Source organism: Brachyistius frenatus, unplaced genomic scaffold (genome assembly GCF_029030835.1).
Source record: "Brachyistius frenatus isolate BFR_SWC_R1_liver_20210118 unplaced genomic scaffold, ASM2903083v1 Contig_4, whole genome shotgun sequence".
NCBI classification, from domain to species: domain Eukaryota; kingdom Metazoa; phylum Chordata; class Actinopteri; family Embiotocidae; genus Brachyistius; species Brachyistius frenatus.
Genome location: NW_027210603.1, coordinates 7376659 through 7393338, shown reverse-complemented (window position 1 = coordinate 7393338; position 16680 = coordinate 7376659). Strand labels below are relative to the sequence as shown.

General features: G+C 40.9%; 1 protein-coding gene across 2 annotated transcripts in view; it reads left to right on the top strand.

Annotated features, from left to right (window-relative positions):
* cdh4 (cadherin 4, type 1, R-cadherin (retinal)) overlaps positions 1-16680 on the top strand; it is a 195328-nt gene that overhangs the window by 133826 nt on the left and 44822 nt on the right. The gene's annotated exons all lie outside the window — the stretch shown is intronic.

Below are 16680 nucleotides of genomic sequence, written 5' to 3'. Positions count from 1 at the left end.
AAAACTTTTATATAACATGTCTGTGCAAAAACAAAAAGAGCAGAGATTCAAAGAAAAACTAGGTAGAACCCATATCTTCTGTCAAACACCAAAGGAGAGAGAGGAGTGGGGAATATATTGTAATAACTCTCACAATCACTATGACGCCAAAAGCCTCGATATTCTGGTATTTTCTATCAAGCAGGTGAAAAGCACTGCTCTTGTCTTTGATTTAAGTCTTTATGCCAGGTGATTTGTCTGCTTTGCCTCTGGGCACCAAAGACAGACAGGCAAATAAAATTAAAATATTAATAATAAAAATCCTTGCTTGGAAGGCACAGAAGTACGCACTTCATGCTCAGTCTCCACAGAATAGATCCAAGGATTACTTAGGAGCCTTCTCTCTCAGTGGGATTCCTGCACCTTTTAATGTAGCTGGGACTATTTTTTCACATCGCAGTACATCTCTTTGTGGATTACAGCTTATTTAAATTGATGATCTTGACACCCATGTTGCTCTGAGTCGAGGGAGCCCAAACACTTTTGAAGGATAATGTCTGTAAAGGGAAATGCTCTTAAAAGCATGGACTTTAATTGAGGTAGCATTGCAACAAACAAAACAGTATAACTTGAATTTACTATGATGGATGCTGATGTGCACATTTCAGTTTTCAAGTGTTTTCAAGTGCTACCTTAGAGCTAGAAAGCCACATAAAAACTTCCACATATGCAAAGTTGCTCATTAAATACTGAGTACACAGACATTTAAAACCAATACCAATCATCTGTTTGTTTAAATGGTTCAGGTTGTTTCTTTTAGATTTCACCTTTTTTGATGGTATGACAGTTTTCATAGTAAATACAGAAGGGCAACAAAAATACCTGGGCAGAAACAAAGTAATGCTGCAGTTACAAGAGATGTGTCTTAACCACAGGCTTATGGAGGTAAGGCACGTCAGCCTTGTGGATTCATGACCCTTTTTTTGGTCAGATTTATAAAGTCACACATGGCAATTGATACATTTTGAATATAGGGATCAGGCCATGCTCCATTGGGGATTGATTTTAATCATTGCATCATACCAGGCGTAGACCTCAGGTTCATTTTGAAATTATTGGAGCAGCTTTTAACCGATCCGCATTAACCACCATATATTGTGCACCTAAACTGTACAACCGCTGCCATTGTTGAAACTACATTTAAAAACAAATGCTTGACTTCAGCATGATCGCAGTTAGTCACCCTGACTGGTTACTGATTGGTCTGCCCTTTAGAGTGACTAAGCGAACCTTAATGCAAACAGGGTTTCCAGATTAGAATCACAGTACGGACTCAAGCGGTGAACAATAGGCGGGCAGTGCTATGCTAATAATTAACTGCATCTATATGAATACCTCTGTCTAAGAAAAAAATAAAATTAACCAAATACTGTCATTGAGCTCCTCAAATAGTGCTAGTGTCCATCCATCTGCATGGCTGTACTATTTCATCAAAAGTTGGGAAGGTGCACAGATTTAGACAGTTCCTGCAGAATTAGTGATAAAGAACAACATAAAAAAAGGTAGACAAGAAATTAAAAAAGAACAAATTCAAAAATAATGTATTTTAAGACTCTAAACAAACATTTTCTACATCCACTTTTGGCACTGAACTCAATTTGGAAAAAAGGCATGAATGACTTGTTTGGAGTATGAAGATTCAATATTACACTGCAGTTCAGCTACTCTGTCAGTCTCAGAGTGTAAATGTAAAAATATACAATTCTCACTGTCAAAAAAAAGTTTAACTAAACATGTATGTAGCCACTTCTCAATTACAACCAGTGGATAACTAATATCTAACATTAGTAAAGATATGAAGAATCTAAAGCAAGTTTCTCATGGAGGTTTCACACTCTCTTTGCAGCCCTTTTAATCTCTCCTCACTCACTGCCTCTTATCAGTCACCCACACAGACATGCAGCTTTTTGCTGGCATTTCTTGACACATACAAACAAGTACACACACATACTAACACACTAACATACACACACTAACATACACACACAAAGTCCCTTACGCCTATTTGTACAGCAAGGCTTACACTCCCGGATTACGGAAATCGCCTTTCACCAATGTGTCGGCAAGAGGGCAGACTTTCCACCAAAGCATGGGAACACTCCCGCTCACAAACACACACAAAGCGGGGCCGTGGAGTGACACGGGAGGCACCACAGTGCGCTGCCCTGTTATAGAAACGGACCCTCTTCTATCCCCCTTTCACGTCGGGTGTTGGATGGTCGGATTAAACCTCGAGGGCTTTCTTCACATGTGTGGTCTTGTCAGTGTTTAGGTTGGGTCGGTTTGAATGTGTGTGCTTGTTTGCAAAGAGTGTCTCTGTATGGGAACGTCTATCAGATCGGGCACACTGCATATGAACACGGTATAGATGTGTCTGAGCCCTCAGACAAATCTGAAAGCAGTTCAGCATGGAAGATGTGACTTTGTCGCTCTGTGAGTTTGTATTTCTGCAACACGACTCTCCAGTCTGCTGGGCAGCTGAGGAGAGGAGCAGTGGGGATTCCATACTTTATCTCGCCACTCTCAGAAGTGGCCGAGAACAACCTTTAAAGCTTAGACACTTGATTTCAGCCCCCCTGTGATGGAAACTCTTTGAGTTTTCTACCTTGTGTTTCTACACTCAAGCCTCACATGAGCAGGTTTATCAGGTTTAAAAAGACCAATTAACCCTCAGAGTGTAATTACCACTTTGCAGCCATCAAATGATGCAAATAACATGCCCTAGGAGGTGTGAGGTGCTTTTTACTTTGATTTGATGAGAGTGGAAAAAGAACTGGCTGCAAGACAGAGAACAATCCCACATTAATGCACCTGTTGCCGTATAATATTTGATAGAATAATGATTGATCCAGTCGCACATATAATGCAAAGTTGTTGCCAATTTAATGTTAAATAATAAAGTCTATTATTCTCAGTTTTAATAAGATAGTCATTCATTCATACACTGTAAGTGTTGTCATTTTTTTAATCGATGATAGTATTTAGGGTGCATCCCATGACACTCACACTGCCTCATTCATCATCGCAGTCTTCAACCTTATACTGAAATACCCTGTTTCAGTCTCCAAAAGCTACTTTCTTTTCATTGAAACAAAATAAAAATGTTCTCTCTCTCTTTCGCGCACATACCCACACACACACACACACACACACACACACACACACACACACACACACACACACACACACACACACACACACACACACACACACACACACACACACACACACACACACACACACACACACACACACACACACACACACACACGCACACACACTAATAGTGTGCTAGAGCTCCATTGCACTGCAGGCCATATTTACCTTGACATGTGCGGTTCAGTCATGAAGAACCACAAGTGGTGCAGCTTTGATGGCATTGATTTACCATTGTGCTCAAATGGAATATGCTTCTGAGCTTTTGCTGTCAAATCATTTGACATGACAGATGTAAGTGCAGGGGAAATGGAGAGGTTGAAAAACAGCACGAGTTAAATGGATACTAAGTTAGGCGGCAAGAACTACCCCCCACCCCCTTTTTTCTTTTTTTTAAACTGAATAGCAGTGACGGTGGGAGACGGAAAGGGGAGAAAAGGGACAGTCTGCTATTGAAAAAAAAGAAAAGAAGAAAAAATAGCAAGTCTCTGGAGAGTGCTGTAAATCTGCGGGGTGACGGAGGCCAACATTAGTTTCAGGCCATTTGTGGCATTCTCATCTCAACCGTCTCCTGCAGCACCTACACTGGGGCCAATGAGGCAAAACTGATGGAAAGCAGTCTGAATATAGGAGAGAAAAGATCCTCCTTTCATTTAACCAGGCCTCAAACGCTGGCTCCCTCCCTGACCTACAGTTAGGACATAGAACTGAACAATGAGCTGGAAATAATTGAGCACATTGTGGATACTTATTTAAATATTATGTCATTCCACAAGCCAAAAGAAAGTTTTACCTTTTACTGCCTGCATGATTCTATATACCCTCACCATAGAGCTAAATTAAATGGTAATAATATTTATATTACATAGCCTTTATCATACATCCTCATTCATGGAGGGAAATTAAGGTCTTGGGTAAACCGGCGTATTAAACCTGTTCTTAGTACGGTTTGGTTTACCACATTACTTTGAATAGCCCATTATGCTAGTGCCAGTGGCTAATGTGACATGCTACGATGTGGTGTTGTATGTGTCAGTAAATGAGACATATGAGGAGCAAGCAGTTAGAACGTCTGCTGGCTCCTCATTTACTGGAATCTTATCAAAAGCAAACAGAAGCACAAAGAAAAATACAAACGTGCCCTCCACTAAAGTTAACTTTCTACACTTTGGCGGAAGAAAACTTGACTTTTACTTTAGAAGCACTGAGCAGCCAGAATATATTAAATGTGTGTGTGTGGTGGGGAGCAAGTAGCTTAATTGTAATGACATTGTACTGTTGTTTGCTTGGTACCCAAAATGAAAACACAGTGGTTTATTTACAACCTCATATTGCACAGTGTATTTCATTACAGCTCATAATGAGTTTATAATATGATTTTTGGATCTGCTTGTTTTGTCTGCAGTTTTATTGCATCCCTTGTGCGTTGATATGCATTGTGCTACTTTGTGCATGTGTGCGTGTATAGGTATGCGTGTATGGGTGTGCTTCGACCAACATTTGGTTACATGAATTGGTGGAACACACATACACTATTATGTTATATTATTCAAGAACTGAACACTTAACTCCTCACCCAAAAAAGTAGTTTTCACTCCCATTATGTATTTCCATGATGGAAAACACTTGTAATCACATCCTGACTCTTCTAAAACAGACAGCAAGGGAGACTGTATGAAGAACAAGAGCAAAATAAACGTTTTAAACCGCTCATCCACCACCCCATAGATTTACTAAACTAAAGCACAATAAACTACATCCTGAAAATATATTGTGTCTGATTGATTGAACAGCAGGGAGTTACAACTTCTTCATTGACTAATATGACCTTCAGTTGTTGAATAGCCACTGGCTGTTGTTCATTATTTTCTTTGTTATTACTGTTAGCACTTGTATAAGGGTGGTGTTAACAGGAATTGTTAGTTCACCCCAGGTAACACTGATTAGGTGAAAACGAAATTAGTGTCAGGAGAAAGTGTAATTATTACTCACCGTGTGGGGAAAAATTTATTCTCCTGGAACATTTTTGAATTTTACTCTAAAATTGCTAAAATAATTGTTTAAGTGCTTGAAGTGCTGCAGCGGTTTGATCGTGTGGTTCTACAGCTTCCTACAAAGTGCTTGCTGAGTCGCAGGGGTCACATTATCTGTCCAAATTATTACTCCACAGCAGTCGGCTATGTTACATTTCATATACTTCTATAGCATTTAATTAAACAACAAACATCGCAACATTACACTGAGTGTAACGGTGACGTCAAAGATTTTAAATCTTTTCGATCTCTCTCAGTCTATCTGCTCATCATAATGCTCTGCTTCTTTTTTCAAGTCTATGTGCAGCGTCTGTCTGCGATAGAAATTCAGTTTAGTTTTTAGCTTGAAGGGACAAACAGTTTGTTGACATGTCTCTCCCTCTGGTTTCAATCAGGACACCCCTCTCTGCCTTTTCTCTCAATACAATCCTCAGAATGTATCCCAGAATCCAGGAATTTCTTGGTGTTAAATCATCCACAATAACAACACAGTATCCAGAAATCAAGTTCCCTTTAATCTTTTGCTTTATTTTCTTCATGATGGGGAAGTACTGCCTAACCCACATCTTCAAAAATCATCTGCCAAAATACTTTACTTGTTTCCATCTTCAGGTCCTCCCACTGGAGCCGTCCTGAAATCATGATGCAGCTTCTTCTTTGCCTCTAATTTCTCTTAGTACTTACTGATTTACTTACTGAGTGTTCAGATTATGATGTTACAGTCGATTCAAAGTTTAGATCTTTGTCAATGACAAGGCATATACTGCAAGCATGTTAGCGCTTACCTCTCTTCTTAGTGTTTTCACATAAAAAAATTGATTCCCACAGTAATGTAGATATGGTATAAATGGATAGTAAAATAAACTTTGACGCTAAACTCATCCATTTTTATATTGACTCCACAGTTCCTCGGCTCTACAGCTTTTTCGCCTACTTTAGCTCGTTGTTCTTGTTTCACTGACCTCATTTATACTACTTTCATTCACTCCCACCAGTCTCGTGAGCATTGTTTCCATCCAGAGCCAAACACCAGTCAAAGTTATTGACTTGTATTTTGCTAAAAAAGGCAGGTGTTTTTTTAAGAGCTGGTGGATACCACAGAGCCAAATGGAGAGTAAACTTTGGAGTTACATTTTTCAGGTGGATACAAACATGACTCCCTTTAGAGACTAATGTTGCTCCGTGTCTGCTCTCAATGTGTCGGTGTCATGTTTACAGCTTTATGCAGTCGTCCCAAATGACCAAAAAAGTAAATTCATGCAAAATGGGATAATCTCACCATTACAGGGCTTTTTAATACACTCTCACCATGTGTAATATATAAATTAGCCCAGGCCTTACCTGTGAGGGCAGTTCTGTCCAGTCACTCAGGGCTTTGTGAGAATTTTAGAAACCCAAATCTCCTGCAGCATAAAAATTTGTGTTTGTGTGTAAACATTTGTGCACGTGGGCTTTTGTTTGCTGGTTGATGCCTGTGTCTGTGTGTGTGTGTGTGTGTGTGTGTGTGTGTGTGTGTGTGTGTGTGTGTGTGTGTGTGTGTGTGTGTGTGTGTGTGTGTGTGTGTGTGTGTGTGTGTGTGTGTGTGTGTGTGTGTCTGTGGGTATGTCTGTGTATTTGTGTGAGAGTGGGTGTCTGTTTGTCATTCTCGGCATCCCCAGTCGGACAATTAGAAGGTGACAGTCCCATTAGAGCCGGCCCAGTGGTACAAAGGCTGAGTGCTATTGTGAGTGACACAGAGCTCAGCCTCTCACTAAATAACTGTCAGTCTGCCCTCGTCCACTCTGACCCCTCTGGCAGCCTCCCTCTGAGCCACTCGAACTCCCCTCCGGACGCTCATTGGCAGCCTTGGCAGCTCCCTGGGCCAAGCATGGCCCTCCTTTCAAGCCTGGCCTCGAACTGATTGGTTGGACGCCGCTAGCCTTGGGCATGCCAGAAGGGCTTTCAACAGGCCTCAGGGTGTTGCTGATTGGCCAGGCTGTCATGGCCGCATGTCTCATATGGGAGAGGATGGCAGCAGCTTGTGTTGAGAGATGCAAAATGACAATGGAGGTAGGTGGAGAGGAAAAGTGCAAGAGCAGCAAAAACCTCTATGCCATTTTCCCCCTCCATCTATCAACCTTTCGCTTTATGATCTGTTCTTTCCCATTAGTCTTCAGCCGCCAACCATGTCTTCACTTGTAATTATCTTGTGGGATATTTCTCTGGAAGAACTGTAATATGGTTTACTTATCGTCCTTGTTTTGGGATGCCTTGAGTAAAGTAGGAGTTATTTAACGAGATGAATCTCTCCAGGGGTCTGTGGTCTGTTTTGGTGGGTAAGACAAGTTCGTCGGCCTCTGCCGACAACATTCCCATTACAGAATTAGGCAATGTGGCTTTCTTTATAAGGGAGACAGAATGGCTGCATTTGCTCTATTCTTCTCTCTCGCTGTGAATCAGGGAATTAATGCCATTGTTAATGCAGAGAGATGGCTGGTACATTTCAACAGGATTCTCGCCTCTTGCAGAGCTCATCTAAATTGCCTGGCTAATGCTGTAATTGGGTTTGTGAGTCACTTCTTAACTTCCATTAATATTTGTTCTCCCTCTAATTGCCCCTTTTTTCTAATCTTACATTTCATTCCTCCGTCTGGCTAATGGTCTGAGGTGGAGGCAGTGATGTGCGTGTGCATGCGTGCGTGTGCGCTTGAGAAAGCATCTAATCTATTTTTGAGCAGGTACAAAATGTTAAAGCTGTGGGACTTCTATTTCGGTTCTGGGTAATGATGAATGACATTCAGGATGGAAGGAAGGGGTTTTTGAGTTTAAGAGAGAGAGACCTCGGAAAGGTTCACAGTCAAAATTTGAGGAACCTACTTCAGATTCATGTGCTATGGATAAAAAATATCTCTCCTCCAAAGACTTCCTGTCTGTTTTTAGAAGTGCTTCAAACTGTTTCGTTCGAAGGGTATTTATTGGATATGCTGGCGGCATTCAGATTGCCTACTGCTCTTCATTAAAAGACATAATACTTGACAATACCTCTGCTGTCTCAGAGGTTTTCTTCTCTCTTTTCACAGTCATCTGTAACTGGATTGTCTTTTCCTCTCATACATCACATTAACAGTCATGAGGGAGAAAAACATCACCACCAAAAGGCTTCAGCTTTGTTCCCTTAAATTGTCAAGGAAAAAAACAAAACTCTATTATCCTTAAATCTACCTCACTGAAACATTACCTCAGGAAACTATAGGAACTCAAAGCATTCAATTCAATTGACTGTGTTAGAATGTGGAGAAGAATGGATGATTAACAGTGTCAGTACCAGAGTAGACAAACCATCCTTCGGTGATGACTCTTACCCATTTGTATTGATAGGACCCTCAGTCCGTCCTCCCCACCGGGAGAAATTGGAGAATAGAGGGCAAGTGAGTGAGAGACAGAGAAAGACAGACAGCACAAATACAGACTGAACTGGAGAGCACACCAAATACAAAGGAAGGTGTTTAAGGCAAAAATAAATTGATATTCGCGAGCTGTATGAAGCTCGGTTCATTTCCCATTCAGTTTCCGATCCATAATGGACTAGCCTGCCTGTGTGCTGTTCTTTATGTGTATCAAGAATAACTGTGTGCCATGGTGGCTGTTAATGGATCTCACCTGAGATATATTAAACCTGAGCTCTCAGCAGCTTCTCTCACACACACCTCCTATTTGACTATTTTTTTTTAAATCATTCCTATCTGACGCGCCTCAACCCCATTTTATCACCACACTCCTGCGTGTAAGGTTGTTATTGTATTTTGCGGGAAGGAAAGTTTGAAGGTAAAAAACTTGAGGTCCCATGTTTTCCCTAATTGGAAATTTTGTCTCCATTTTGTCAGCCCATCTCTCCATTTCTTTCATCCTCCGCTTTCTTATTTCCTCCTATGTCATTTTGTTGGATGTTTGTGTGGATGGCCTATCAGACTATTTGAATTCCTCTTCTCCCATCAAAAGCAGGGCACATCAGCTTTGAAGAGTGACAAGCACGCAGCAGGAGGGATCAAAGCGATGCAAAACTGAAATTTAAGAGGAAGTTAAAAAGCGTGTAGTTTTGCCATTTCCCTCATGTTCAACAAAGAGAACACAGATACTGTAAAACAGCAGGGAAAGATGAGACATTATCAAACAGAGCGATTTTCAAGGATGCCTGTGTAGTTCGCAGATGCACAGATGCTTTTGATGATGCTGTTTAACATAGCAATATACCCAGTCGCAGTAAGTCACGTTAGCAGCCATTCCAGCATCCCCACGAGTGCAAAGGTTTGTTGTCACATTGGAAAATTAACCCCAGCGGTGACTCTGAAGTCAGATAAAAAAAAAACAGTCATCTACAGTGGGTACGGAAAGTATTCAGACCCCTTTAAATTTTTCACTCTTTGTTTCATTGCAGCCATTTGCTAAAATCAAAAAAGTTCATTTTATTTCTCATTAATTTCTCAGCACCCCATCTTGACAGAAAAAATCAGAAATGTAGAAATTTGTGCAAATTTATTTTAAAAAGAAAAATTGAAATATCACATGGTCATAATTATTCAGACCCTTTGCTCAGTATTGAGTAGAAGCACCCTTTTGAGCTCGTACAGCCATGAGTCTTCTTGGGAATGATGCAACAAGCTTTTCACACCTGGATTTGGGGATCCTCTGCCATTCTTCCTTGCAGATCCTCTCCAGTTCCGTCAGGTTGGATGGTGAACGTTGGTGGACAGCCATTTTCAGGTCTCTCCAGAGATGTTCAATTGGGTTTAGGTCAGGGCTCTGGCTGGGCCAGTCAAGAATGGTCACAGAGTTGTTCCGAAGCCACTCCTTTGTTATTTTAGCTGTGTGCTTAGGGTCATTGTCTTGTTGGAAGGTGAACCTTCGGCCCAGTCTGAGGTCCAGAGCACTCTGGAAGAGATTTTCTTCCAGGATATCTCTGTACTTGGCCGCATTCATTTTTCCTTCAATTGCAACCAGTCGTCCTGTCCCTGCAGCTGAAAAACACCCCCATAGCATGATGCTGCCACCACCATGTTTCACTGTTGGGATTGTATTGGGCAGGTGATGAGCAGTGCCTGGTTTTCTCCACACATACCGCTTAGAATTAACGCCAAAAAGTTCAATCTTGGTCTCATCAGACCAGAGAATCTTATTTCTCATAGTCTGGGAGTCCTTCATGTGTTTTTTGGCAAACTCTATGCGGGCTTTCATATGTCTTGCACTGAGGAGAGGCTTCCGTCGGGCCACTCTGCCATAAAGCCCCGACTGGTGGAGGGCTGCAGTGATAGTTGACTTTGTGGAACTTTCTCCCATCTCCCTACTGCATCTCTGGAGCTCAGCCACAGTGATCTTTGGGTTCTTCTTTACCTCTCTCACCAAGGCTCTTCTCCCACGATTGCTCAGTTTGGCTGGACGGCCAGGTCTAGGAAGAGTTCTGGTCGTCCCAAACTTCTTCCATTTAAGGATTATGGAGGCCACTGTGCTCTTAGGAACCTTGAGTGCTGCAGAAATTATTTTGTAACCTTGGCCAGATCTGTGCCTTGCCACAATTCTGTCTCTGAGCTCCTTGGACAGTTCCTTCGACCTCATGATTCTCATTTGCTCTGACATGCACTGTGAGCTGTAAGGTCTTATATAGACAGGTGTGTGCCTTTCCTAATCAAGTCCAATCAGTTTAATTAAACACAGCTGGACTCCAATGAAGGAGTAGAACCATCTCAAGGAGGATCAGAAGAAATGGACAGCATGTGAGTTAAATATGAGTGTCACAGCAAAGGGTCTGAATATTTATGACCATGTGATATGTCAGTTTTTCTTTTTTAATAAATTTGCACAAATTTCTACATTTCTGTTTTTTTCTGTCAACATGGGGTGCTGAGTGTACATTAATGAGAAATAAAATGAACTTTTTTGATTTTAGCAAATGGCTGCAATGAAACAAAGAGTGAAAAATTTAAAGGGGTCTGAATACTTTCCGTACCCACTGTATTTCAGCATGACAATGTTATTTTCCTTCTTTCAAAGTATTCACTGAGGTGCCACACCTGCTATGAATCTGCAATGGAAACATACAGAAAAACTAAAAGCATATTTTATAGCCATTAAATAGCTTGCCAGCAATTCCCCAAGTTGACAGCCGGCAGTCGTGTAAAAAGGAGCAGTCGAGCAGTTAGAAATTAGACATATGAGCTTGCAGCTGAAATTACTGTAAATTCCGATGACTTGAGGGAAATTTGACTCAAGCCATACGAGCCAAAGAGCTTCAGAGAGCAAATTAGATTTGGTTATCTGTAAAAGCCTGTTTAAAAATGTCAGAAATCTTATGATTGTTTTCTGCTTACACTAAATCCTCATGATGAATCGACCATCAGCTCCTCAAACAGAATGCCTCACACTAATCCTGACTCGGAGCAATGACTCATTATTTTAATCTTGGACAGTAAAAATTCGGAATTTTTGAACAGAAGACATAACCGTATTGTTATGTCTTATGTTCATCTGTTCGTATGTAAATTAGTGGTTCAGAGCAGAAGACAGAGGCTAAAAGCAGTGCAGGCTTGTCAGTATATGAGGAATCCAGTCAGTAAGTAGGTTCTATTAAAGGCATCCAGATATTTGGCAGTTGCTGTCTTAATTCTGGTTGACAGCTCAGTCATACCATGTCTGTGCCATAAGTGGTTGGCAGAATTTCCTCCTATAATTGATCTCAGCATAGAAATGTCATTACTTTTGGTTTCTCTGCATTTATCTACTGAACATTAACCATCCTTCAAACGTACTTATCCTTCATACCAAACTGTAATAACTATAATAAGTGTCCTGAAGTGTCATCAGTGACATTTAAGGAAAATTCTGTTATTTATCAACCTGGGTATTATTTTCAGAGCTCTGTCTCATCTGACTAGGAATCATGCTAACTTTGCATTTGAGATATAAAGATTCAAGTGATGCAAATATTTTTAAAATACTTATCTCTAAATTTGACTGACAGTAACCTCTAAATTAGTCGCCTGGATTATTGCTTGTGTAGCTAACTGCATACAGTACAGTGGGTACGGAAAGTATTCAGACCCCTTTAAATTTTTCACTCTTTGTTTCATTGCAGCCATTTGCTAAAATCAAAAAAGTTCATTTTATTTCTCATTAATGTACACTCAGCACCCCATGTTGACAGAAAAAAACAGAAATGTAGAAATTTGTGCAAATTTATTAAAAAAGAAAAACTGACATATCACATGGTCATAAATATTCAGACCCTTTGCTGTGACACTCATATTTAACTCACATGCTGTCCATTTCTTCTGATCCTCCTTGAGATGGTTCTACTCCTTCATTGGAGTCCAGCTGTGTTTAATTAAACTGATTGGACTTGATTAGGAAAGGCACACACCTGTCTATATAAGACCTTACAGATCACAGTGCATGTCAGAGCAAATGAGAATCATGAGGTCGAAGGAACTGTCCAAGGAGCTCAGAGACAGAATTGTGGCAAGGCACAGATCTGGCCAAGGTTACAAAATAATTTCTGCAGCACTCAAGGTTCCTAAGAGCACAGTGGCCTCCATAATCCTTAAATGGAAGAAGTTTGGGACAACCAGAACTCTTCCTAGACCTGGCCGTCCAGCCAAACTGAGCAATCGTGGGAGAAGAGCCTTGGTGAGAGAGGTAAAGAAGAACCCAAAGATCACTGTGGCTGAGCTCCAGAGATGCAGTAGGGAGATGGGAGAAAGTTCCACAAAGTCAACTATCACTGCAGCCCTCCACCAGTCGGGGCTTTATGGCAGAGTGGCCCGACGGAAGCCTCTCCTCAGTGCAAGACATATGAAAGCCTGCATAGAGTTTGCCAAAAAACACATGAAGGACTCCCAGACTATGAGAAATAAGATTCTCTGGTCTGATGAGACCAAGATTGAACTTTTTGGCGTTAATTCTAAGCGGTATGTGTGGAGAAAACCAGGCACTGCTCATCACCTGCCCAATACAATCCCAACAGTGAAACATGGTGGTGGCAGCATCATGCTATGGGGGTGTTTTTCAGCTGCAGGGACAGGACGACTGGTTGTAATTGAAGGAAAAATGAATGTGGCCAAGTCCAGAGATATCCTGGAAGAAAATCTCTTCCAGAGTGCTCTGGACCTCAGACTGGGCCGAAGGTTCACCTTCCAACAAGTCAATGACCCTAAGCACACAGCTAAAATAACAAAGGAGTGGCTTCGGAACAACTCTGTGACCATTCTTGACTGGCCCAGCCAGAGCCCTGACCTAAACCCAATTGAGCATCTCTGGAGAGACCTGAAAATGGCTGTCCACCAACGTTCACCATCCAACCTGATGGAACTGGAGAGGATCTGCAAGGAAGAATGGCAGAGGATCCCCAAATCCAGGTGTGAAAAGCTTGTTGCATCATTCCCAAGAAGACTCATAGCTGTACGAGCTCAAAAGGGTGCTTCTACTCAATACTGAGCAAAGGGTCTGAATACTTATGACCATGTGATATTTCAATTTTTCTTTTTTAATAAATTTGCACAAATTTCTACATTTCTGATTTTTTTCTGTCAAGATGGGGTGCTGAGTGTACATTAATGAGAAATAAAATGAACTTTTTTGATTTTAGCAAATGGCTGCAATGAAACAAAGAGTGAAAAATGTAAAGGGGTCTGAATACTTTCTGTACCCACTGTAAATACTTTGAGGAGGCAACTCCCCCGCTAACCAAACTACCTTTCTCTTTACCATGCTGTTTTTACGTATGGATTAACAATCACAGGTGTCCAGGTCACAAATGTGATGACAAGTATTAAGTAATGCAAAGTAATGACTAGTTACGACAGTTACGACAAGGAAAATTGTTGTACTTTTCAGATAAACCCAAAGGCAATTTTAATTAATGAATTTAGTCTGCATTTCCAGAATCGCTACAATGCAGGTATGAAGAATAGAGTTAACATTGTAAAGGTGGTCATGGGTTGAAAGGTTTCACTGTTTTGTTGTAATGGTGATGCACTACATATTTAAAGTTGATCAAAAAAAAAGATTGTTCCACTAAATACTGTGCAAATTAGTCCACAAACTACAATGAAACAGATGTTACCTTTATATAGCAGCTCTAAAGGACAGGACCTAGGTCAACTGACTGTTTATTCATTTACAGTCATGAAAGACATTCAAAGACTCCATATTTTTTTATGCATATGTGACATTTGCACATTTTCAATCTGAAGTGAAGGAGAGTTGTTGTTTTTTCAGCGTGATTAATTAAAAAAAAATTTTTTTTTTTTTTAAAGTGGCCATCAGAGGCAACAACAAGCAGCATTGTCCCCATTATAACAGTGTAGGTGTTTTATAAGCCTCTGTAACCCGGGGGGTGGCGTTTGACGTGCCCTAACGGCAAACTGAGGTGACTGAACCCATAAAGAGCTACAACATAAAGAGAAAGAGAAGGGGGGGGTGCTGAACCATCAAGTGTGAATGAGACATAAAAGAGGCTATTAAAGAGTGTAAACCACAGATTCACATTATTGTGTGACATTATCCCACAGCACACAGTAACCCTTAAAGATCCCGTAGGTGCCTGTAGCACACTGCCCTAATGACTTCATGGTTGAGGGATAGTTGGTACCTGGAAGCAAAATGTGACCAGAGAAAGAGCTGCACATGTGCTTGTCTCTTACGTAGCAGAATGCTGCTTTGTTCATTGTGCTATGTTGCTAGAGATACGTCAGACATATAGTAAATGGATGAAACACAGTAACAACAAATAAACACCAAATTAGTCCCTGCTTATGTTAGCATCAAACTACTTATGCAGATAGGGTGATCATACAGGGTTGGATCAATTAAAGAAGATCTGGACAGACTGAAACTTCACAGTGCGCTAATTAGGCAACCAGCCGCTATGCTCAATAAATGGAAATGTATTCCTTTCCATTCCCTCTATCTGTTTGTGTGCCGTGTGTCACCCTGAGGAGTTTTAGCAGAACACTAATTCTTCATCTAATTTTCCCCAACTCCCCACTGCTTTTGCTCCATGTGTCTTGCTGCCTCCATCCCTCTCCATCTTTCTTCTCACGCTGATAGCTTGTCCCACAGGATCCTTGCAGTTGTCAGTAATCAAGGAAATCACTCTCAAAGAGCTACAAATAGGTCACTTATCTGATGTGTGGTCTGATCTGACGGAGACAGACAGCCAGTTAAGTCCCTTACATCTGCCTCTCCAAGCCATTTTTAGTGTGATTAGTAGCTGTTGTATCTGCTCGGAGGTACTGAAGTAAGAGGGAGAATTAAATATAGCGATAGATAGACATAGAGAGGAGGACAGAAATCCAAGCTTTCATCATTACCATTCTAATCAAATGGCTCAATTGAGCAGTTGTCACTCATGGGATTCCCCGGACTCCAAGAAGCCGTGCTTCTTCATTTATTCAATTTATTGATATAAAGACTCTTCATTAAGAGACAGCAGCAAATGTGACATCTAGTCTCAGGTGGCCTCGATGTGGAATTTTAAGCAGAAGCAGAGGCTGCATGACGTGTAAGAGCTCCTTTGTCTCCTCTTGGGGCTATTATACCGACGTGCCAACTATACACAGTCAGCTTTGAACTTGCAGCAAAAGAGACAGATTGCACACAAACACACACTCACATTCACACACGCGCTCAGCAAGCAACCGTGCACATGTCGGAGAATCACAGACCCGTGGCAGGTGAAAATTTCATAAGTATGTTTCCCACATGACGGCCGTCTAAATTATTGAACTGAGCTGGTCCTCTTGATCCAAGCACTGGTGCTCGCACAGAGAATCTCTTACTGTACCTGTCAAACACTTCACTAACCACACATACAAGGCTACAAGCTGCCTCGTATGCACCTAGGAAAGACTCATGCAAAAATAGCAGATGCAGGATAGCAAACCTTTTTTTTTGTTCTTCTTCTTTGTGTTTTTTTGCATGTCTCTGCAGCTCAAGCAGATGGGCTTCTTTGTGGTTTGCCTCAGTTCATTTCTTCTGGTTTTGAACAGTGAGCCCTTAACGTGTTTGTCTCCTTTTCAGCATTTTATCTGTTTTTATGTATCTAATTTATTTTCTATATTTTTATATGTTCCTTTATATCTGTTTTTGTGTCAAACACTGCATGTAATGATCTTGTTGTAAAGCACTTTGACCTGCATTTCTTGTATGAAAGGTTCTATACAAATTTAAGTTTATTATTATTATTATTATTATAATACACAGGGTTTCTCAGGAATGTTCTCATTACAGAAACGCATAATCTGTCAGTTCTGCTCCATTATCTGTCTTTTATCTAAACAGATGACACTGATGATGAGGGTGAATGATCAAATGATGTTATTATATATGCCATAATTTCACTCTGCTTTGATTGGCAGATGGTGGGCGTTGTGAATGATAAATGCAATTAGTCTTACAGTATCCTCATCATGCTACAGTGATT